Genomic DNA, 24,713 nt, shown 5'->3' with positions numbered 1-24,713 from the left:
AACACCACATACTGATGAATATGAATGCCTAACCATTTTTTAGCTTTTGCGTGGTAAAAATTTTCTATAAATTAATCGTTCCTTTCGAAATTGACGAAATTTATTTTGAGAACACATGTTTACATTAAATAATGATAACATGAATGATTTTTAAATGTTCCCTTCGCTGACTTAATTAAGTGCTTAATTAAGTGTTTCCATCCCCTTCTTTATTTTTTGAGCTGCTTTTCCAATTGAGAATAACAATCACGCCGGAAATGCCATGATGGCGCAAAAAACATGTCATCGTTCTATTGGCATCGCCTATATATATCCCCTTAGCTAGTGAATATATCCGTGGAAAAGTACAACGAAAAAAATTTGTAGGAAAGCAGAAACCAAAGAACGAGAATAAAAATGCATATAAGCAAAGAACAGGCTTCAATATGCATACCAAAATGTGCAGCACAGCAGAACACAGCCACAGAACATATTATAAGTGAACTCAGAACCTTCGGCTTCATTTATATCACTTTTGGTGCTAGTATTTTTGAAATATTATGCTTAGCTAGGTCATGATTAGTAGCAGCATCATGTAAAAAGGATTAAAATTAAATCACAAAAACAGGCAAGCTATATGATGCAAAAATACAAACCACTGTAACCACAAAAAACAAATATCGTCTTAATATTGAACCTCCAGCTGAACAGAAGATGCTTTCACATAGGAATAGGGGAACAGGGGAAAAAAACTATTAAAAAGTACTTTGATGTTTTTTAACATAAACACCAAGTCAAATTGCTGAGTACGATGGAATCCGAGATGAAGAACATGCACAAGTTATGCCCCGATTCGGTGCTAAATTTATGGTTATCTTCTAGAATGCACCAGTAGGCTACTCCACTCTGTGTGTATATTAGGCCTCCCCATCTTCACTGCTCGAACTACCAAGTATGGTCGGACTAGCTGAAACACAAGAACAGATGTGAAAGCCATTGACCAAAAACAGGGTGAAGTAACAAGATGCATTCTCTTTTTTACTTCTCTTTTCATTTTGCGCCTACCAGTATAGCTACCGATCATAACATTTATCCAATATTTATCAATTTTTATTTGAAATAACCCTCTTATAATCTGATTATTATTTGTTTTCCATTTCATTACTTAAGTAATATAATATTCTTATTATTATGATTCAAATGCAACTTCAGAGCACCTATTGAAATTAATACAAAAATCACTAGGGTTGCTAGGAAGTACACAACAAACCAACATGCCTCAAGTATAGAGAATTCGAGCTAGAACTCCAAAATACATTAGAAATTTTTTTCCAAACTTATTTTACTTTAGTAATTAATAAGAGCATATTTCATGGAATTTAAACTTTGAAAAGTCAAACTTGACATATATCCAAAAATAATTCTAATTAATATCTACATATGTACATATTTATTTGTGAAAAAAGTTCCTTAGACAATGTTTCTAAAGGAAAATCAATATGGTCTGTAACGGAAGTCTAAATAATAGTTGAGGAAACCTGTTACCACATATAGTTTCTAGGAAGGCATATCAATAGCCAGCATTGGCTAAAAATGATTTCTCGGAAACTTGTCTAATAAACTGTATCAGTGAAGTGAACATGAAAAAAGAGGTATAAATTCATATTACAATTTTCAAACTTTTACAAATAAAAAAATAAGCATATATCCATCAAGCCTGACAAACACGTAACTTTAATTTTTATCAGCATAAAGTTTGATAATATATAGTAAAGAAATGAGTCTATTTATTTATTTCTTTGAGATGTGGGCCAGTAGTTTATCAAAATGTAGTAGGTTATATAATACGGTTTTTCCATGGTGTGCCATGAGCATATAATAAGGCTAAATGTCATCCAGCCTTGTTCCATAATTCTTTTATAAGGTTTTTTCTTTCCTATGTAAGCACAAGGGTATATTATATAAGACTTGATTACTCAAATATCTTTGAATCCTAAATTGGGTCTCTTCTCCATTTTGTTGTTCGGAAACCCTTGGGATAACGGTTGTTATGCTGTTCATCCGCCTAAATTGTATCATCGTTATCATTTTTAGTTTATTAATCCATCATAACTAGAGTTGTCCTACATCATTTTATTAAAAAATTAAATCAACAAGTTTAGCTCTATTTGTGAAAACTTGACACATCTTTCATATACATATCACTGATTAAAATATTATTCGTACGTCATTTGTTTAAAGTAGTTACAGATTATGTTAAATGTTGGTTGTGAGCATGTGACCATGTGTGCGTCGTACACAAATAGCTTCAGAAACAATTTGCAAGCAGGACAGACCATCGTAGATGAATGCTTAGTTTCTTCACTTAATATAATATATTAATTCCTAAGGAATGGCTGTGATAAACAACCTGCCTTGATTATTTTTTGAATATTATTAAAACCTTAACCAATAAACCTCTAAGGATTAGTCCATCTACAGATCCATACACATGTGCATCCCAGTCAACTATGTCAATACTCAATAGGCAAAAATATAGAACAACGGACTTGCAACAGTTATCGTCTAGCTACTGAATCAGATTAAGGAATTAGTTTGGTTCCGTGATAAATATGTCCAGTTTTTCATTATAAATAGAATTTGATGGCTTAAAACAAAATCTGAAGAAGAAAGCTCAAAAGCAAGGTAACAAAAGATATAGAAAAATAAATAATGAATTAAACTTACTTCTTGAATTCATCCCTGTTGCATGATTGTGATCAATCAAGTCCCACCTTAAGTTGACCACTTCTGACCTCTATACAATGGAGAAAGATAACAAGGATTAACAATTATGTAATACATTCCTCCAATTCACCATCAACATGTTTGCAACAATTTTAGCAATACATACTAAGAAGACCTTGCCAGTTGTTTCTTAGTTTAATCTTTAGCCTACGGAGGTATTTTTTGTATTTATTTGATAATACCACAATAACATTTAGGTACCGACTATGTTATAAACACACAAGTTATAACGTATAAAACTTTTTTAATGCAAAGTGCTACAAAAAAAATTAACATGATTTCAAAGTGAAGTGTTGCAAACAAACTGGAATAGATTATATATTTTAAAGTAAATTGAACATAGTACTTCAAAGCATCACAAGTTTTGCAATCTGTTCATTGATGCATTTATAAATTCAGATAAAGAGCCGAGATTGATTTGATCAGATAAATAATTGAAGGTTTTCAGAAAATAAATATAAAGACTATTTGTACTAAAGAAGTATTTTTGTTAAATAAGCTACAAAAAGACTATTTGTACTAAAGAAGTATTTTTGTTAAATAAACTAAATTATCCCAAAAATCATAATACCTCCATATATCGCACGTATCTTCTTGTAAAGCCTACATCAGTAACTTGAGGCAAGTTCAAGGCGCTTTAAAATTTGTAAGCTTCTTCTGCTAACCTGAAAATTTGAGGGCAGATAAAGTGTTTGGTGTGAAATTCTTCTATACATGCAAATGGATTTCATCAACTGTTCCTGTATTTAAATACATGACACCTGTGATGGACTTTAGTTAGCATTAAAGAATAGAGCTTTGTACTTCTCGGTGAAACCAAAAATTACAGAAAAGAACATTTGGTTGGATAAAGTAGTCAGAGATTGTATGGATAATTATGATTTAACAAAATTTTGATCTGGCCACGGTGAAGGTGCTGCTCTCATGATGATGGAGTCCCTTTCTTACAAGCCATCATTCATATAAAACACACTTGTTAGAATTATGATACTTCATTTATTTCAAATATATTTTAATAATTGATGGCTGTTGACCAAATCTTTAGAAAAATTTTGGATTACAGTTGTACTGCTTTTAGGAGAAAAGATATGTCTGTTATGTATTGGCTTATATAAAGGCCACATTATTACACTAATTCGCAAGTCCAGCCACTTTGTGAAAAAATTGCACTAAACATTTATAGCACGATCTTATTGACTACATATCAACCTTAGAATGGAGCTAAGGATGTAATCCATCTAATTCCAGGTGACATAATGATACTGTGTTCTTTGCTCAAAGGTGGATCTTCTTTCTTCCTTTGGGGGGGAGGCGGGGGCCGGGGGAGTTTCCAAGCCCGCCAGAAATAAACGATTTATATATCTTGAGGTTGTTTCTTTGTTTAGGTTGAGTACTTGAGGTGTTCAACTAAAGTTAAGGTGATAATAGGCACATCATAGCTCTATGTTATTACTAATTTAATAGAAGTGTCCGAACTGGATACGTGTCCAAGTATCGGACTCGACATATTTTGAAAAATATACATTTTTTTATTCTAAAATAAGTGTCCAAATCCGAATGTCCATGTCCGAGTGTCGAGTGTCCGACACGGGTACTTGAAGGTAAGATGAAGAGTCCGAGTAACATACACAATCCTGTTGAGATTGAAATACAAGATTCGAACAAGTTCAGATCGTAAAGAAAAAATTATTCATTCCTACACTGTGGTTCATAAACGTTAGGACACATTATATATAAGCCATCTAGGAATATTAATCTGGAGTTTTGGATCTGAGTGTTCATCCCTGTACTCCGATTCATAAATGTTAAGACACAACTTATAAGAACCAGCTGGGAAGATCATATTATAATGATGATGAGTTTTGGGATGGTGAATGTAACTAGTGATTCATACATTACGTTGACTTGGAAAGTAACTTTGCCTCACATGAAGCTATACAAACAGAAAAAAACAAAAAAAAGCAATTCAATTTTAACAGAATAAAAAAGCTCGGTGCACAGACCAAATTTCTGCTTTATTTGGATTGTGTACCTAAATTCACATCCAATTATATATGTATATATAACAATTATTGATAATTAACATAGAAGACCAAGATGGCTGAATGGCCACTATAAAGTAGATTGAGCTAACTATACAATGATGACTGTAGGAAATATGAAGAATACTTACGCATCAGAATACCTTTTCAATGTACTAGATTGCAAGTAGGATGAATCATTTTCAGCAGCATTCTTATATTCGCAGGACAAAAACCGAAGCCTGTCACACTACAACAAAATAGGTCAAATACGACGGTCAACTTACGACGGAAAAAAATGTGCGCTCAACTTACGACGGAAAAAAGTAAAACGTCGTAATTATTTATGACGAAACTCAAAACCGTCGTAAGTTTAGTATTTTATTAATAAAATTATGCACAATACGATTAAACAAAAATGAAAATTATTTGAAGTTGCGACGATATAAACATTTCGTCGTAAGTTAATTATTTTTATTAAAATTTACGACGGAAATTAAAATTCGTCGTAAGTTATCAAAGTGGGAAATTTAACTTTTTCCCCAAATTTTTGGCGGGAAAATAAGATTTATTTAAAATTGCGACGATTTGAACATTTCGTCGTAAGTTAAATATTTTTATTAAAATTTTAACTTGAAATTGAACAAAAAAAATATTTCACATAAATTTACGACAAAATATTTGTCACGGAAAATATTTGAACATCTAATTTACGACGGAAATTAAAATTCGTCGTAAGTTATCAAAAAGGGAAATTTAACTTTTTCCCCAAAATTTTGGTGGTAAATTTGACTTTTCTTAAATTTTTTGCAGATAATAATTTATGATAGATTCCGTCGAAAATTAGCACATGATTTTTGCTAATTTCAATTTTTAAAAATATTAATTCATGATCCAACCATATTAATGTCATCATTTATTTGTTTGGGTAACATTTCAAGAATTTCAGAAAAAAAATTAAATATTTTAATAAAATAATTTAATATGACACATTGATTATCACTATTATATATATATATATTGTCATCCATACGGTTGGATCGATGATTGTTTTTAAATAATCGAAACACAATTTCAGAACTAATTACCCGTTAGTTGTACTAGTCGAACTCATACTTGACTGTTAAAATGGCACACGAAATAAATTTATTTTGATAGAAATTTTGGTTATATCACTAATATATATATATATTGAAATTCATACAGTTGGATCGTTGAAAAATATTTTTAAAATAATCGAAGCACCAATTCAGGGTTAAACACTAGTTAGCAATACAAGTCAAACTGATGCTTGACCGTTAAAATGGCAAACCAAATAAAATTATTTTGATATGAAATTTTGGTTATATCACTAATATATATATCTATTGACATCCATACGGGTGGATCATTGAAAAATATATTTAAAATAATCAAAACACCAATTAATGATTGAATACTAGTTAGATGTACTAGTCAAACTGATGCTTGATTGTTAAAATGGAAAACTAAATAAAATTATGTTGATATGAAATTTTGGTTATATCACTAATATATATATCTATTGAAATCCATACGGTTGGATCGTTAAAAAATATTTTTAAAATAATCAAAACACAAATTCAGGAATAAACACTAGTTAGATGCTCAAGTCAAACTGATACTTGAATTGACAAACCAAATAAATTTATTTTTATAGAATTTTTTTTTATATATGTGATATATATATATATATATATATATATACATATAGAGTAAAGTTCTATGGAGTCCACCTTTAATTGGAGTCCTCGGAGTCCATATATGTTCTGCAAGTAAAATATAGCTTAAAATATTGCAAAACATATTATTTTTCGACAAACATCACTATTCTATCAAAAATCTTGTAGATTGCATACATTTTACAAGCAGAACATTGCAAAAATATATATTCTACAAAACATGTTTAGTTTGCAGAACATAAATGTTCATGTTGCAGAACATATTACAGAACATACATATTGTACCGTAAATATATGAGATTTGCATGATTTTGTTGAAGTTATGCTATTTGTGTAACATGTTTTGCAAAATAACACGTTTTACAATATATTTTATTTGCAGAACGTAGATGGACTCCGAGGACTCCGATAAAAAGGTGGACTCCATAGAACTCACCCCTATATATATATATATTGAAATCCATACGGTTGGATCGTTGAAAAATATTTTTAAAATAATCGAAATACCAATTTAGGATTAAACACTAGTTAGCTGTACAAGTCAAACTGATGCTTGACTGTTAAAATGACAAATCAAATAAAATTATTTTGATATGAAATTTTTGTTATATCACTTATATACATATATCTATTGACATTCATACGGTTGGATCGTGGAAAAATATTTTTAAAATAATCGAAACATCAATTCAAGATTAAACACTAGTTAGCTGTACTAGTCAAACTCATGTTTGACTGTAAAAATTGCAAACCAAATAAAATTATTTTGATATGAAATTTTGGTTATATCACTAATATATATATATATATATCTATTGACATTTATACGGTTGGATCGTGGAAAAATATTTTTAAAATAATTGAAACACTAATTCAGAACTAAACACTAGTTAGTTGTACTAGTCAAACTCATCCTTTACTGTTAAAATAGCAAACCAAATAAAATTATTTTGATATGAAATTATGGTTATATCACTAATATATATCTATTTACATCCATACGGTTGGATCGTGAAAAATATTATTAAAATAATCGAAACATCAATTTATGATTAAACACTAGTTAGTTGTACTAGTCACACTCATGTTTAACTATAAAAATTGCAAACAAAATAAAATTATATTGATATAAAATTTTTGTTATATCACTAATATATATATCTATTGACATCCATATGGTTGGATCGAAAAATATTTTTAAAATAATCGAAACACTGATTCATGATTAAATAATAGTTAGCTATACTAGTCAAACTCATACTTGACTGTAAAAATGACAAACCAAATAAAATTAGTTTTTTAATTTTGGTTATTAAAATAATAAGAAAATAGTATTATATATTTTTTATACTACTAAATTATTAAACTACGAAATATAGTCTACTTATCTAACTACAATACGACCACAATTTATCCTATTATTAATAAATAAATAAATAAATAATGTTATATATCCACTAGACTACTAACTTATCCTGCTAAAGTACGATCAGAGTTATCCTATAATTTTAATTATAAATTTATAATTATTAAATATTTATATAATTATTTTTAAATTATTATATAACTGAATAAATAAAAAATTTAAATATTAACGGAACCCGTGCATCGTACGAGATTTAAACTACTTTAAATATAAACCCGAAATAACATCTAAGTAAACAAAAAAATATGTATTATTAGGAGCTATATTTACCCATACACTCAATTTAAAATCTCCGTAAACGTGATATTATACACCTTCCCTAACAAAACTTTTGCTTCCGCATGAATCAATAAGTTTACAATAACAAATCTTTACACAAAGTAAGAAAACAACGATTAGTTATTAATACATTCATAGAAAAAAATAGCATAATTGCAAAGAAAAACACTAAAAAAATATATAAATAGTTAGGCTTGTATGTTGGACACATGGCAATATCTCATTTGACAGCAACATGTTACTTGGATTGCTATTTTGTAATCAATCCACACCCTTGATCACTAAGAGCGAGGAGGTATCTAAACGGTTGTAAGGTGACAATTGAAACACAATTTTCCCTCATCTGCCTCCACCATTCTCCTCAATCATTCTCTCTGATTTTTCACCAACCCCTCTCTCTAAAACCCCGCACTTTCGCTTTCTAAAACTGACTCACCATGTCAAACTCCGATGGACTCACAGGCGCAGTTATCGGCACACAACAGCGAGTCGTCGTCCATGCACCAGTGAAGAGACCTCCCGCGAACGACCGGCACAGCAAGGTCGACGTCGGTGGTCAGCTGCATTGTGTGGCTTTGAAATTGGGGTTTGCTATCGTGCTTTTTCGACTTCTGTTTGATCAATTATTATTGTAAAATGAGGGTTTCTGATATTGCTCGGAACATGCTTGATGAAATTCCTCAATGAGATGGGGTTTGTTTTTCTATAATGATTTTTGGGTTTGTGTAGAATTTGAGGGGTGGTTGATGTGTCGGGGTGTTTTGGGGAGATGAGGAAGTGGGGTTTGGGTCTTGTATGTAAAGTTGAAACCTAATGCTTAGAATCAGCAAGGTCCTTTCTAGCTTGTGTTCATTTTGGTGACCACCTAACGCTTGTGAACTGTATTTATGTAAACAATGATATTTTTTTGTATTTTGATTTAATCAAGTGAATTGTTTGTTATAAAATTTTTATATTTAAAATTGGTGTTGATTTGCACTGCAATTGTATGCAAATTATGTGATATTAGAGAGATTAATCAATTAATTTAAAAGCCAAAAATGCCTAGAAACCTGAAAAAAAAGCATATTAATGTTTTTAATATTTTTGGATTACTGGGTTATTTACGACGGTTGTTCATCACATATTCCGTCGTAAATAGGTTTCAATTCCTAACTTGCGACGAAATTTTATTTTGTGACGAAAAATTGAACTTCCAACGAAATTTTATTTTGTGACGAAATTTTATTTTTTGACGAAAATAAACTTACTACTCGAGCAAAAGCGACGAAATATTTTCGTCGTAAATGCCTCAATTACGACGATTTCAGTTCAAAAAAACCGTCGTAAATGGCCTAAATTCTTGTAGTGTCAACCTGGAAAGGATAAAATAGAGTTTCCTTTTTTATTATATATAAATATATTGTGCACTCATAAAACAATATATTTTGAGGCATGATGTTATTAAGTACGGTCAGTATATCACCTGAGGTAGCAAGGTATTTCCGGATATAAATTGCTCAATATTGCGAATACAAAAGTCCCACGACGAGATCTAGCCCATTAAATTGTAAAAGTTTTAGCCTGACTGCAGCAAAATCTTGTCACAAATTATATTACCATCAGATTTGTAAGCCTAACCTTAAGATCTGGAGTAAAAACAACGCAAAGTTGAACTACACGCAAATTTTGATACACAGCCTCCACCGTTGTATTATAGGAATGAACAACAATTTCACCAGACAATGTCTGGTGTTCGCTAGGCATGTCAAAGCTAAAAAACTCTTTCAGGATACCAGTTTCAAAACCAATTTTGGATAGTGCAGGCAGCGTTTCAGCTGTAACTTCTGAAAGTACACAAATAAAAAATTACAAATAAAAAATTATGTAACTTGAAAAAATGAGCTAAGGTTTATAGTAATTTGTAAACAAGAAATGAAATACAAATGAAAAACAGGCTATTCATAAAACTGATAGCATCTAATAATCTGTTATAAACTTCTAGATACACTAATATATCATAGAATAATATAACAAAATATAGGTAGAATCTTCCAATTTAACATCTCAAATAATAAAAAGTCGAAACACAGGACAAAAGAAAAAAGATCTAAAACAGAAGAGAAATAAATTAGATGACATACCATAACCACAACCTGGCTTGTGCTTACATACTTGACACTGCCACGCCCTCTGTTAATGAAGTGAAAACAATGTATTAAGACAAAAGACATAAACAACAGAGGATCGCCTAGTACAAGACTCTGACAGCTACTTTGCAATAAATAGGTAGGGCACCTAGGTTCTTGGGATAGATAGCGACTTAAAGTATTTTCTGTCCAGGTTGAAGCGATTACGGCGGTTCTTTTTGGGGCCATATGGTTCACCCCGGTAATTGACTTTCTTCTTTTATAGCACATTTTATCCTTTAGCCTTAGGCTGAGCGGTCTACAAGATACAAGAAAGAAGGCAATGTCAATGCAGACAAGGTCAACAGGACTCGGCCACCTCATCTCGAGATCAACGGGATTAGAAAAGCTCATAGGAGAGGGCGATCCAGGACCTAAAAAGGGGAGAGTTAGCCACTAAGGAAGAGTTATGAATCCATATCTGCTATCTACCCTCTGCCTTGGACTTCGTCGAGCTACAGCTTAATCCCAGCAATAACTTGATTACATTGTTCAGAATGAATAATCTCACCTAATGCTCTCTCCTGCACCTGCAGATGATACATATTATATTGATTATAAACATTCAAAGTACACATAATCAAAAGAAAATCAACCCTTCTTCTAAGTTGTCCTGCTTCCAAAGAAATGATGTGTCAGCTCAGAGATATTTTAACCGGGGTAAAACTTCAACATATCTACTAATCTCTCTTTAACTTCTATGGTAGGTTCCAGATTGATATCAAATAAACTACATTGTAATATTACACACTGAACTAGAATTAGAAAATCACCACAACCATCACCTGGACTCAACTGCACTAGATTCCGATCCTCTAAAGAATGAAAGGCCCCACCCAATCCAAAATGATTTACTCAGATTTGGGAATTCAGTACCACCATGTCTGGAGAAACATCAGAATCCCACTCCGTAAACAATGTGTGGTAATGCTTACAAGGAAGAGTATGGAGTACGTGTGGGTTCTTCTAGCACATCTCTGTCTAGCCTTCTTTCACACGTACGTAGCCACGAGAGAACTGAACTCCTGAATCTAGGAGTAAAACCGAGAATTTAAAAAACACCACCTACTAATGAAATATGAATGCCCAACAATTTTTTAGCTTTTGCATGGTAAAAATTTTCTATAAATTACCACACTTCCTTTCGAAATGGACAAATTTATTGTGAGAACACATATTTACGTTAAATAATGAAAACATGAATGATTTTGAAATATTCCCTCCGCTCACTTAAGTAAGAGGTTACATCCCCTTCTTTATTTTTTGTGCTGCTTTTTGTACCAGGCCCTCAGCGTTTTTAAATGGTGAAATAGAGGAAGAGGTATACGTAGCACAGCCAGAAGGATTTGTAAAATGGGGGAAGGAACACTTACTCTACAGATTGCACAAAGCATTGTACGGATTACATCAGGCACCAAGGGCCTGGTACTCAAAGTTGAACAAATGTTTGGAGGAGCTTGGTTTCATTAGGTGCCCTCATGAACATGCTGTTTATACTAAGAAAATTGGGGATGATGTTTTGATAATCGCAGTGTATGTCCATGACTTGCTAATTACGGGGACTAGAAAGGCCATCATAGAGGAGTTTAAAGCACAGATGAGTCAAAGATTTGATATGAGTGACCTGGGACTTTTGTCACACTACCTGGGCATCGAGGTAAAGCAGAACAAAGGTCACATCGAGTTGAAGCAGCAGGCATACGCGAAAAGATACTAGAAAAGGCTGGGTTGGCAGAGTGCAATCCAGTTAAGCATCCAATGGATCCAAAAGAAGTCATCACCAAAGATCAGGGAGGAAAGGAGGTTGATGCAACGTTTTACAAAAGTTTGATTGGTGGTTTACCCTATTTGGTTCACACTAGGCCTGATATCGCCTACTCGGTAGGTATTATGAGTAGATTCATGGAGAAACCTACCTCTATGCATCTGAATGCTGCAAAGCGCGTGTTACGTTACGTAAAAAAACTCTGAACTATGGGCTGGTGTACACGAAGGATAGTGGAATGACATACTAACGGGATACACAGACAGCGACTTGGTGGGGAATGTTGTGGATCGTAAGAGTACAGGAGGAATGGCTTTCTATCTAAACGATAGTCTGGTAACATGGGTCTCTCAAAAACAGAAATGCGTAGCTCTTAGTTCGTGTGAGGCTGAGGTTTATGGCAGTGACTGCTGCAGCGTGTCAGGCTATTTGGTTGAAGAATCTATTATCAAAAATACAGGCGAGCTTCTTGGTCCAGTAACAATCTATATAAATAATAAATCAGCCATTGATCTAGCCAAGATCCGGTTTTTCACGGTAGGAGCAAGCATATAGATATACGCTATCATTTTATTAGAGAGTGTGTTGAGAAGGGAGAAAATCGAAGTGAAGCATATCTGTTCAGAGAAGCAACGTGCAGATGTTTTGACAAAGTCTCTTGCAGCGTTCAAATTCGAGAAAATGCGGAACCTTGGTGTGAAGAATCTATCTTAACAAGTTTAGATTACGGGGGAATATGTTGGAACTTTTAATCTAAACTTGTATTTATTTGTTGGTGTTTAGGTTTATTACCGTTTGCAATTTGTTTGTGGACTCAGTCTTGCAACAGTAGCATAAGTTTAGGAGAGGTAGGGGAAATAAATGGTTAGTGGTTCATCTATTTTAGGAGCGTAGTTGTTGAGGAGCCTTGTTTTTAACTCTCACGTTTGTTTGCTTTCTATTTAGTCTGCATTATTCATTTGGCATAATAGAAGTAGTTCCAGCATCTTTTTGATTTTACTCAGTTCACATTACAATATTCATAAGAACACCTTTATTTTGCAACAAAATTGTTATTATTATTATTATTAATAATATTATTATTATTATTGCTATTATTATTAAATTAATACCCATATATGCAAAAACTACAAAGATAAAGAGAGGTTACTTTATATATTTTCATAAGAAAATAATCAATAAGACAAAATAACTTGGCAAGAAATTTAAAAACAAGATTCGTAATTATTCATCAAAAACAACAGAGGCACGTTAATTATTCCGCTCAACATACTACCTTCTTAATCTCATTGTTTTTCATATACCAAGAGGGCAAAATCCTGTCAAATCACAGGGTTAAAATTATTTTTACTATGTTTTTGTAATATTATATATTTACATGACAGTTAAACTTTTGGAGCCATTTAATTGTATTTTAAAAATAATCATATAAGTAATATATGTCACTTGTCGACTACATGCTCAAACCATATTAACTTGTTCCTTTTAAATATTTTACCATATATATTCTATATAGATCTAGATAAATTTATAAAGAAACATAATTTTGATATTGGTAGCCAAGGGTGGATTAACAATTTTCGTATAGCGCTTACGAACGAAACAAATGCTACCAATTAGGTATTTTTAGATTATAATCAAATTCAGGACTAAACATAAAAAGATTGAAATCAAAAAATTGTATATGTAGAAATTTAGAAACGATCTAGTATTTACATTTTAACGTAATACGCTGTTGACGGAATTCGAACCCTCAACCTATCAGAGCAATTTAAATATTAATATAATATTATTTTATTATTATATTCAACTGTTCCCATCTATATGTCTTTATGTCTTTAGATCTGACGGTTGTTATTTACCGTACCAAACAACTGTACCAAACAACCAACCAACTACAAAATAGAGGGTGTTCTGCCTATAATACGAGTATAGTATAGATAGATATATATATATTGGTGAATACATGTGGCAGAGCTAGATATCTACTTAGAAGGCCTAGGAACCTATTTGGAAGCAATATAAAAGGTTCTTAAAATCCAACATTTACATTATTTACTTTATTAGGATAACATATAATTAATGGAGTCAACAAGTTATTATTGTCTATTTATACTAAAGTTATATTATTTGAGTTGTGTGAGATTGTTTTTTGGAAATATTGTTCAGAACCCTAGCAAGTAGCACTCATCTAAGTGGTATCAATCAAACAAATGTGTTAAATCGATCACCAATCAAAAACACATCCCAATCAAACCTTATATCTAACACTTTATTGGCACAAGAAAAATAAACTAGGGTAATTCTACACAAGTGTTTGTTCTAAAACTGAGAAAAACAAAATGCATTCAGATGATAACTCTTACAGAATGGAAATACAACGTTTAATACTCAAACTAACTACCAGGGACATGGCAAGAAAATAGCAACTACTACTTCTAATAACCACCCACTACTACTACTTCAAACAGACTCCTAAAACTACTCTACTGCTGCATGACTGGGTCATGTATTTAATTAAAAGAAAACTACATAAATACTTTATTTAAATAAATATGTTTAGATTAATATCCAACATATTCCCTCTTAATCTAAACATTCTTCTGTAGATTCTTCACACCCAACAAAGTCCGCATCTTCTCAAACTTAATTACTGGAAATGCCTTTGTAAGTATATCAGCTCTCTGCTCCTCTGATGCTACATGTCGAATAACAATCTCACCACGTTCAATACATTCGCGAATAAAGTGATAGCGTATATCTATATGCTTGCTTCTACCATGAAAGACATGATTTTTAGCTAAGTCGATAGCTGACTTATTGTCCACATAGATTACTACTGGTCCAGGCTTCTTATCAGTTATCTCCCCAAGCAAATTACGCAGCCATATGCCTTGACAAGCAGCCCCGGTAGCTTCCATGAACTCAGCTTCGCATGATAAGAGAGCAACACATCTTTGTTTCTGTGATACCCAAGTAATCAAGCTTTGATTTAAATAGAAAACAACCCCTCCTGTGCTCTTTCGATCATCTTAGTTACCATTTAGGTCGTTATCCGAGTATCCTGCAAGCAAATAATTCCCAGTCCCTCGACAATATTCAATCCCATAATCCAACGTACCTTGCACATAACGGAGTATTCTCTTCACAGCTCCTTGATGCATAACAGTTGGCATTTCCATGTAGCGACTCACCACTCCAACAGCAAATGAGATGTCTGGTCGGGTGTGTATCAGGTATCTCAATCCTCCTATCACGCTTCTGTATGCTGCAGACTCTACAGCCCTCCCTTTTGCATCTTTATCAATCTGGATTCTGGGCTCCACAGGGTATTTGACAGGGTTGCAATCCCTCATACCAGCCTTCTCCAACAATCGTTTTACATATGTTGTCTGTCATAGCTCGATACAATCACCTTCTTGCTTAACTTCGATCCCCAAGTAATGTGACAGCTTTCCCAAGTCTATCATGTCAAAGATTCTGCTCATCTCCTTTGACTTGCTAGTTCCAGTGATAAGCAAATCGTCAACATAAACTCCAACTATCAACGACTCACTTTATCCACGCCTTACGTAAACTGCATGTTCATAAGGGCATTTCAAAAAATCCAGGCTAGTAAGACACTTATTCAAGCGTGAGTACCAAGCTCGAGGTGCTTGACGAAGGCCATACAATGCCTTACACAGTTTATACACTTCATGTTCCTCACCTTTATTTTCGAACCCCTGTGGCTGTGTGACGTACACCTCCTCCTGAATTTCTCCATTGAGAAATGCCGATTTCACGTCTAAATGGTGTACTCCCCAACCATTCTTTGCAGCAAGAGCAAGGAGCAACCGTACTGTCTCTAAACATGTAACCGGAGTGAATACTTCTTCAAAATCAACCCCATATTTCTGCACATAGCCCTTTGCTACAAGTCGTGCCTTATGCTTCAAGATTTCCCCATTTGTATCTTTCTTTAAAGTTGACATATCCCAAACGGGAGTGCCAAAGCCAAGAATCTTCCTCCACCTTAGCGCTCAAACACACACGTGCATTGTCCTCTGGCAACACCTTGTATAAACGATTTGCAGACCTTTGTAGTATCATCAACAATCTTTCTTTCACATCATACACCCATAAATATTCACCGTTGAGAACCACCTTATTTCCCTCCTCTGAGAGTTGTGCCAAGCTTATAATATTGCTGCAAAGTGACGGAATGTAGTAAACTTCGCGTAATATATGTTTCTCTCCGTTCTTGCACTTAAAAGCCATTGAGCCCTTCCCTTTTATGTGTACAACTGACTCATCTCCAAATTTTACACGTCTTGTCACTGCTTCATCCAACTCATAGAACTTGGAGCGTAACCCCGTCATGTGGTTACTTGCTCCATTATCCAGATACCAGAGGCTGGATTCTGCTTTCTTCTAAGTTTCTGGCTTGAGCTGTGGCGTTATACTCCCTTCATTAAGCAACACTACATTATTCTCTTCCTCTCTTCCTCTCTACATTCAGTTAAGAGTAATGCAGGTTCATCTCCCTCATATTGCGTCAAGTTTGCCTCTGATTTCTGTTCATTTTTCTGCTCCTTGTCACGGCGAGGTTTTCGACACTCATATGCAAAGTGTCCAAGTATATTGCAATTGAAAGACCTCATTTTACTACGATCGCGTCCCCCACGAATGCCACCACTTGACTCTCGTCTGAATCTCTGATCACTACCTCCCCTATTTGCTCGCTTCACCCATTCTTCACGGGTTAACAACAACTTTCCATCAGGTGACTCACTCCTTAGCCACTCGTCTTCCGTCATCAACAATTTGCCCCCTTTGTCTTCAACTACTCCTGTTGTTCTCTCATCGTGAGCCTTCAATCGAGCTACGATGTCTTCCACCATCATCTCTTCCATATTTCCAAACTGTTCAATTGTGCTTGCAATTGTCACATACTTCGAATGGACGGCTCTCAACAATTTCTTGACCACACTTGTCTCATCCACGGTTTCTCCCAACACTCGAATGTTGGTTACCAATCCATACAACTTCATACAAAAGTCATTTAATAATTTTGTCTCCCCCATAGATAACAGATCCAACTCAGCTCTCAAATTTTGCACTTTGGCTTGCTTCACTCGGTCAGCACCAATGCTCATAGTTTTGATGGCTTCTCATGCCTCCTTGGCGATCCTTTTTTCGGCCACCGTCAACAGCATATCCTCAGGTATTCCCTGATATATGGCTGCAAGTGCTATCTTGTCCAGGCATGGTTCTAATTTTTCACCTTTCTCCTTCACATCATCTGCTTCAATGGCCCCCCATACTCCTTGTGCTTCCATAAAGGCTTTCATTTTTACCGACCAGGCAGTGTAGTTGGTCCGTGTCAACATTGGATAACTGAGTCCTAGTGATCCTTCTTTCAATTTGGGTGTGTCCATGCTTGTGTGTTCTATAGGTTTTGAGGTCGCAGACTTGGACATGTACTTGGTCATGTACTGGTGATATCGCTCTGATACCAAATGTTGGCACAAGAAAAATAAACTAGGGTAATTCTACACAAGTGTTTGTTCTAAAACTGAGAAAAACAAAATGCATTCAGATGATAACTCTTACAGAATGGAAATACAACGTTTAATACTCAAACTAATTGCCAGGGACATGGCAAGAAAATAGCAACTACTACTTCTAATAATGGTTGTCGCAGTATCCAAAATGTTTATTCGATCCAGTCCACTGGTCAAGGATGTGTACAAAATAATTTTTCTTTATTAGAATCTGAATATTTGACAAAAATAAGAAAAATGAAAAAGCTTATTGTTCAAAAAATGAGAAGCAAACAATAAAGAAAAAAAAAGGAAGTGGTTATGTTGGATATTATTATTAATTTTTATTATAAGATTAAATGTAATACTTATTATTAATCAATAAAATGATGGGAATAATAAAATGCAAAGAGAAGAAATTTGTTCTCTAGAATTTCTTAATATGATTGAGTAATTGTATATTACAATTTATAGGATTACATAGATATAGATTCACCGAACTAGTACATAGAACACTTAATTATCTAGGAATATGTAAACTAAGGTTCATGCACCAGAATCATGTATCTGTGACTTCACATTCATGTAAGGAATTAAATAATTTTTCTGGAATGTTCTAGCTTATATTCCAACATAAAATACAATGTTTTCATTTTCCTTGTTCAAAACTAAAGTAAAAAACAATCCTCTGCATCTGGTTTTTAAAATTGTGAATCCCAAAACTAGTAATGTCCAACACTTGTATTTGCTAAGGGTCCATTTGTTTACTGAAGAATGATTCCTCCTGAACTGGACGAATTAATATTTTACTATTCTGATTGTTTGGTTAAATTTTCATGTAGCTGGACGATTCTCATTAATCTGAACAATCACTGGACCAGTCACTGAAAAAAATTTAGCTGAACCATTCCCACGCTTCTTTCACTGATAACAATGTCTCCTCTCTCTTATGTTTAGCAGTTAACGCCCTCGGAAAAAAAAAGTGATAATATGCGCAATCAAAATTCATTGTAGCCTCCTTATGTGGTTATTACTTTACTAAGTTTCTGATGTGAATTCCTAGGGGTTTCCCCACCGACCCAGTGACACACCGACCACGCAACTCTTATTCTATAGCCGAAAGGGAGCTAGGAGCATAAATAAGCTACTTAGAGCATACAAGACTCTGACAACCACTTTGCAATAAATAGGTAGGGCACCTAGGTTCTTCGGATAGATAGCGAATTAAAGTATTTATCTGTCCAGGTTCTACTGCACTAGATTCCGATCCTCTAAAGAATGAAAGGCGCCACCAAATCAAAAATGCTTTAATGAGATTTGGGAATTCAGTACCGCCATGTCTGGAGAAACATCAGAATCCCACTCGGTAAACAATGTGTGGTAATGCTTACAAGGAAGAGTAAAAAGTACGTGTGGGTTCTTCTAGCACATCTCTGTCTAGCCTTCTTTCACACGAGAGAACTGAACTCCTGAATCTAGGAGTAAAACGGAGAATTTAAAAAAACACCACATACTGATGAATATGAATGCCTAACCATTTTTTAGCTTTTGCGTGGTAAAAATTTTCTATAAATTAATCGTTCCTTTCGAAATTGACGAAATTTATTGTGAGAACACATGTTTACATGAAATGATGATAACATGAATGATTTTTAAATGTTCCCTTCGCTGACTTAATTAAGTGCTTAATTAAGTGTTTCCATCCCCTTCTTTATTTTTTGAGCTGCTTTTCCAATTCAGAATAACAAACACGCCGATGTTGCAAAAAACATGTCATCGTTCTATTGGCACCGCCTATATATATCCCCTTAGCTACTGAATATATCCGTGGAAAAGTACAACGAAAGAAATTTGTAGGAAAGCACAAACCAAAGAACGAGCGTCAAAATGCATATAAGCAAAGAACAGGCTTCAATATGCATACCAAAATGTGCAGCACAGCAGAACACAGCCACAGAACATATTATAAGTGAACTCAGAACCTTCAGCTTCATTTATATCACTTTTGGTGCTAGTAGTTTTTGAAATATTATGCTTAGCTAGGTCATGATTAGTAGCAGCATGATGTAAAAAGGATTAAAATTAAATCACAAAAACAGGCAAGCTATATGATGCAAAAATACAAACCACTGTAACCACAAAAAACAAATACCGTCTTAATATTGAACCTCCAGCTGAACAGAAGATGCTTTCACATAGGAATAGGGGAACAGGGAAAAAACTATTAAAAAGTACTTTGATGTTTTTTAACATAAACACCAAGTCAAATTGCTGAGTATGATGGAATCCGAGATGAAGAACATGCACAAGTTATGCCCCGATTCGGTGCTAAATTTACGGTTATCTTCTAGAATGCACCAGTAGGCTACTCCACTCTGTGTGCATATTAGGCCTCCCCATCTTCACTGCTCGAACTACCATACCAAGTATGGCCGGACTAGCTGAAACACAAGAACAGATGTGAAAGTCATTGACCAAAAACAGGGTGAAGTAACAAGATGCCTTCTCCTTTTTACTTCTCTTTTCATTTTGCGCCTACCAGTATAGCTACCGATCATAACATTTATCCAATATTTATCAATTTTTATTTGAAATAACCCTCTTATAATCTGATTATTATTTGTTTTCCTTTTCATTACTTAGGTAATATAATATTCTTATTATTATGATTCAAATGCAACTTCAGAGCACCTATTGAAATTAATACAAAAATCATTAGGGTTGCTAGGAAGTACACAACAAACCTACATGCCTCAAGTATAGAGAATTCGAGCTAGAACTCCAAAATACATTAGAATTTTTTTTCCAAACTTATTTTTACTTTAATATTTAATAAGAGCATATTTCATGGAATTTAAACTTTGAAAAGTCCAACTTGACATATATCTAAAATAATTCTATTAATATCTCTGATATCTAATTAATATCTAGCATAACTACATATGTACATATTTATTTGTGAAAAAAGTTCCTCAGACAATGTTTCTAAAGGGAAATTAATATGGTCTGTAACGGAAATCTAAATAATAGTTGAGGAAACCTGTTACCGCATATAGTTTCTAGGAAGGCATATCAATAGCCAGCATCGGCTAAAAATGATTTCTCGAAAACTTGTCTAATAAACTGTATCAGTGAACTGAATATGAAAAAAGAGGTATAAATTCATATTACAATTTTCAAACTTTTACAAATAAAAAAATAAGCATATATCCATCAAGCCTGACAAACACGTAACTTTAATTTTTTCAGATATGGGCCAGTAGTTTATCAAAATGTAGTAGGTTATATAATACCGTTTTTCCGTGGTGTGCCCATGAGCATATAATAAGCCTAAATGTCATCAAGCCTTGTTCCATAATTCTTTTATAAGGTTTTTTCTTTCCTATGTAAGCACAAGGGTATATTATATAAGACTTGATTACTCGAATATCTTTGAATCCTAAATTGGGTCTCTTCTCCATTTTGTTTTTCGGAAACCCTTGGGATAACGACTATTATGCTGTTCATCCGCCTAAATTGTATCATCGTTATCATTTTTAGTTTATTAATCCATCATGACTAGAGTTGTCCTACATCATTTTATTAAAAAAATTAAATCAACAAGTTTAGCTCTATTTGTGAAAACTTGAAACATCTTTCATATACATATCACTGATTAAAATATTATTCGTACGTCATTTGTTTAAAGTTGTTACAGATTATGTTAAATGTTGGTTGTGAGCATGTGACCATGTGTGCGTCGTACACAAATAGCTTCAGAAAAAATTTGCAAGCAGGACAGACCATCGTAGATGAATGCTTAGTTTCTTCACTTAATATTATATATTAATTCCCAAGGAATGGCTGTAATAAACAACCTGCCTTGATTATTTTTTGAATATTATTAAAACCTTAACCAATAAACCTCTAAGGATTCGTCCATCTACAGATCCATACACATGTGCATCCCAGTCAACTATGTCAATACTCAATAGGCACAAATATAGAACAACGGACTTGCAACAGTTATCGTCTAGCTACTGAATCAGATTAAGGAATTAGTTTGGTTCCGTGATAAATATGTCCAGTTTTTCATTATAAATAGAATTTGAAGGTTTAAAACAAAACCTGAAGAAGAAAGCTCAAAAGCAAGGTAACAAAAGATAAAGAAAAATAAATAATGAATTAAACTTACTTCTTGAATTTATCCCTGCTGCACAATTGTGATCAATCAAGTCCCACCTTAAGTTGACCACTTCTGACATCTATACAATGGAGAAAGATAACAAGGATTAACAATTATGTAAATACATTCCTCCAATTCACCATCAACATGTTTGCAACAATTTTAGCAATACATACTAAGAAGACCTTGCCAGTTGTTTCTTAGTTTAATCTTTAGCCTACGGAGGTATTTTTTTGTATTTATTTGATAATACCACAATAACATTTAGGTACCCACTATGTTATAAACACACAAGTTATAACGTATAAAACTTTTTTAATGCAAAGTGTTGCATAAAAATTAACATGATTTCAAAAGTGAAGTATTGCAAACAAACTGAAATAGATTATATATTTTAAAGTAAACTGAATATAGTACTTCAAAGCATCACAAGTTTTGCAGTCTGTTCATTTGATGCATTTATAAATTCAGATAAAGAGCCGAGATTGATTTGATCAGATAAATAATTGAGGGTTTTCAGAGAACAAATATAAAGACTATTTGTACAAAAAAAAGTATTTTTGTTAAATAAGCTGCAAAAAGAAAAAGTTCTTGTAAAAACTTAATTATCCCAAATATCATAATACCTCCATATATGGCACGTATCTTCTTGTAAAGCCAACATCAGTAACTTGAGGCAAGTTCAAGGCGCTTTCAAATTTGTAAGCTTCTTTTGCTAACCTGAAAATTTGAGGGCAGATAAAGTGTTTGGTGTGAAATTCTTCTATACATGCAAATGGATTTCATCAACTATTCCTGTATTTAAATACATGACACCTGTGATAGACTTTAGTTAGCATGAAAGAATAGAGCTTTGTACTTCTCGGTGAAACCAAAAATTACAGAAAAGAACATTTGGTTGGACAAAGTAGTCAGAGATTGTAAGGTGCTGCTCTCATGATGATGGAGTCCCTTTCTTACAAGCCATCATCCATATAAAACACACTTGTTAGAATTATGATACGTCATTTAATTCAAATATATATTTTAATAATTGATTGCTGTTGACCAAATCTTTAGAAAATTTTTGGATTACAATTGTAGTGCTTTTAGGAGAAAAGATATGTCTGTTATGTATTGGCTTATATAAAGGTCACATTATTACACTAATTCGCAAGTCCAGTCACTTTATGAAAAAATTGCACTAAACATTTATAGCCCGATCTTATTGACTACATATCAACCTTAGAATGGAGCTAAGGATGTAATCCATCTAATTCCAGGTGACATAATGATACTGTGTTCTTTGCTCAAAGGTGGATCTTCTTTTTTTCCTTTGGGAAGGGGAGGCGGGGGCCGGGGGAGTTTCCAAGCCCGCCAGAAATAAACGATTTATATATCTTGAGGTATTTCTTTGTTTAGGTTGAGTACTTCAGGTGTTCAACTAAAGTTAAGGTGGTTAATAGGCACATCATAGCTCTATGTTATTACTAATTTAATAGAAGTGTCTGACCTCGATACGTGTTCAAGTATCGGACTCGACATATTTTGAAAAATATACATTTTTTTATTCTAAAATAAGGGTCCAAATTCGATTGTCCATATCCGAGTGTCGAGTGTCCGACACGTGTACTTGAAGGTAAGATGAAGAGTCCGAGTAACATACACAATCCTGTTGGCTGTAATTACAGAGATTGAAATACAAGATTCGAACAAGTTCAGATCGTAAAGAAAAAATTATTCATTCCTACACTGCTGTTCATAAACGTTAGGACACATTATATATAAGCCATCTAGGAATATTAATCTGGAGTTTTGGATCTGAGTGTTCATCCCTGTACTCCGATTCATAAATGTTAAGACACAACTTATAAGAACCAGCTGGGAAGATCATATTATAATGATCAGGAGTTTTGGAATGGTGAATGTAACTAGTGATTCATACATTACGTTGACTTGGAAAGTAACACTGCCTCACATGAAACTATACAAACAGAAAAAAAAAAAAATCAATTGTAACAGAATAAAAAAGCTCGGTGCATAGACCAAATTTCTGCTTTATTTGGATTGTGTACCTAAATTCACATCCAATTATATATGTATATATAACAATTATTGATAATTAACATAGAAGACCAAGATGGCTGAATGGCCACTATAAAGTAGATTGAGCTAACTATACAATCATGACCGATGACTGTAGGAAATATGAAGCATACTTACGCATCAGAATATCTTTTCAATGTACTAGATTGCAAGTAGGATGAATCATTTTCAGCAGCATGCTTATATTCGCAGGACAAAACCCGAAGCCTGTCAACCTGGAAAGGATAAAATAGAGTTTCCTTTTTTATTATATAAAAATATATTGTGCACTCATAAAACAATATACTTTGAGGCATGATGTTATTAAGTACGGTCAGTATATTACCTGAGGTAGCAAGGTATTTCCAGATATAAATTGCTCAATATTGCGAATACAAAAGTCCCACGACGAGATCTTGCCCATTAAATTGTAAAAGTTTTAGCCTGACTGTAGCAAAATCTTGCCACAAATTATATTACCATCAGATTTGTAAGCCTAACCTTAAGATCTGGAGTAAAAATAACGCAAAGCTGACCATCGTGAACTACACCCAAATTTTGATACACAGCCTCCACCGTTGCATTGTAGGAATGAACAACAATTTCACGAGACAATGTCTGGTGTTCGCTAGGCATGTCAAAGCTGAAAAACTCTTTCAGGATACCAGTTTCAAAACCAATTTTGGATAGTGCAGGCAGCGTTTCAGCTGTAACTTCTGAAAGTACACAAATAAAAAAATTACGTAGCTGGAAAAAAATGAGCTAAGGTTTATAATAATTTGTAAACAAGAAATGAAATACAAATGGAAAACAGGCTATTCATAAAACTGATAG

General features: G+C 33.5%; 2 long non-coding RNA genes across 3 annotated transcripts in view; both read right to left on the bottom strand.

The window, feature by feature from the left end:
• Window positions 1–24,057, bottom strand: part of LOC141671794 (uncharacterized) — a 38,841-nt gene extending 14,784 nt beyond the window's left edge. The window contains exons 1-2 of the long non-coding RNA XR_012555249.1: window positions 24,018–24,057; window positions 3,338–3,431 (exon numbers count right to left, since the gene is read on the bottom strand). This is a non-coding gene — a long non-coding RNA (uncharacterized LOC141671794). The remainder of the gene's footprint in view (window positions 1–3,337; window positions 3,432–24,017) is intronic.
• Window positions 9,607–12,343, bottom strand: LOC141672804 (uncharacterized). 2 transcript variants are annotated; one of them, XR_012555710.1, is made up of 4 exons: window positions 11,146–12,343; window positions 10,316–10,890; window positions 9,813–10,018; window positions 9,607–9,726 (listed from the first exon to the last, which is right to left on the bottom strand). It is a non-coding gene; the product is annotated as an uncharacterized LOC141672804 (long non-coding RNA). The 2 variants fall into 2 exon arrangements; XR_012555709.1 differs by having other exon boundaries at window positions 9,647–10,018.
• Window positions 24,058–24,713: the final 656 nt, after the last annotated feature.

Source organism: Apium graveolens, chromosome 7 (assembly GCF_009905375.1).
Source record: "Apium graveolens cultivar Ventura chromosome 7, ASM990537v1, whole genome shotgun sequence".
Classification (NCBI taxonomy): Eukaryota; Viridiplantae; Streptophyta; class Magnoliopsida; order Apiales; family Apiaceae; genus Apium; species Apium graveolens.
The sequence above is the reverse complement of the archived record's forward strand: the minus strand, read 5'-3'. Positions and strand labels throughout refer to the sequence as shown.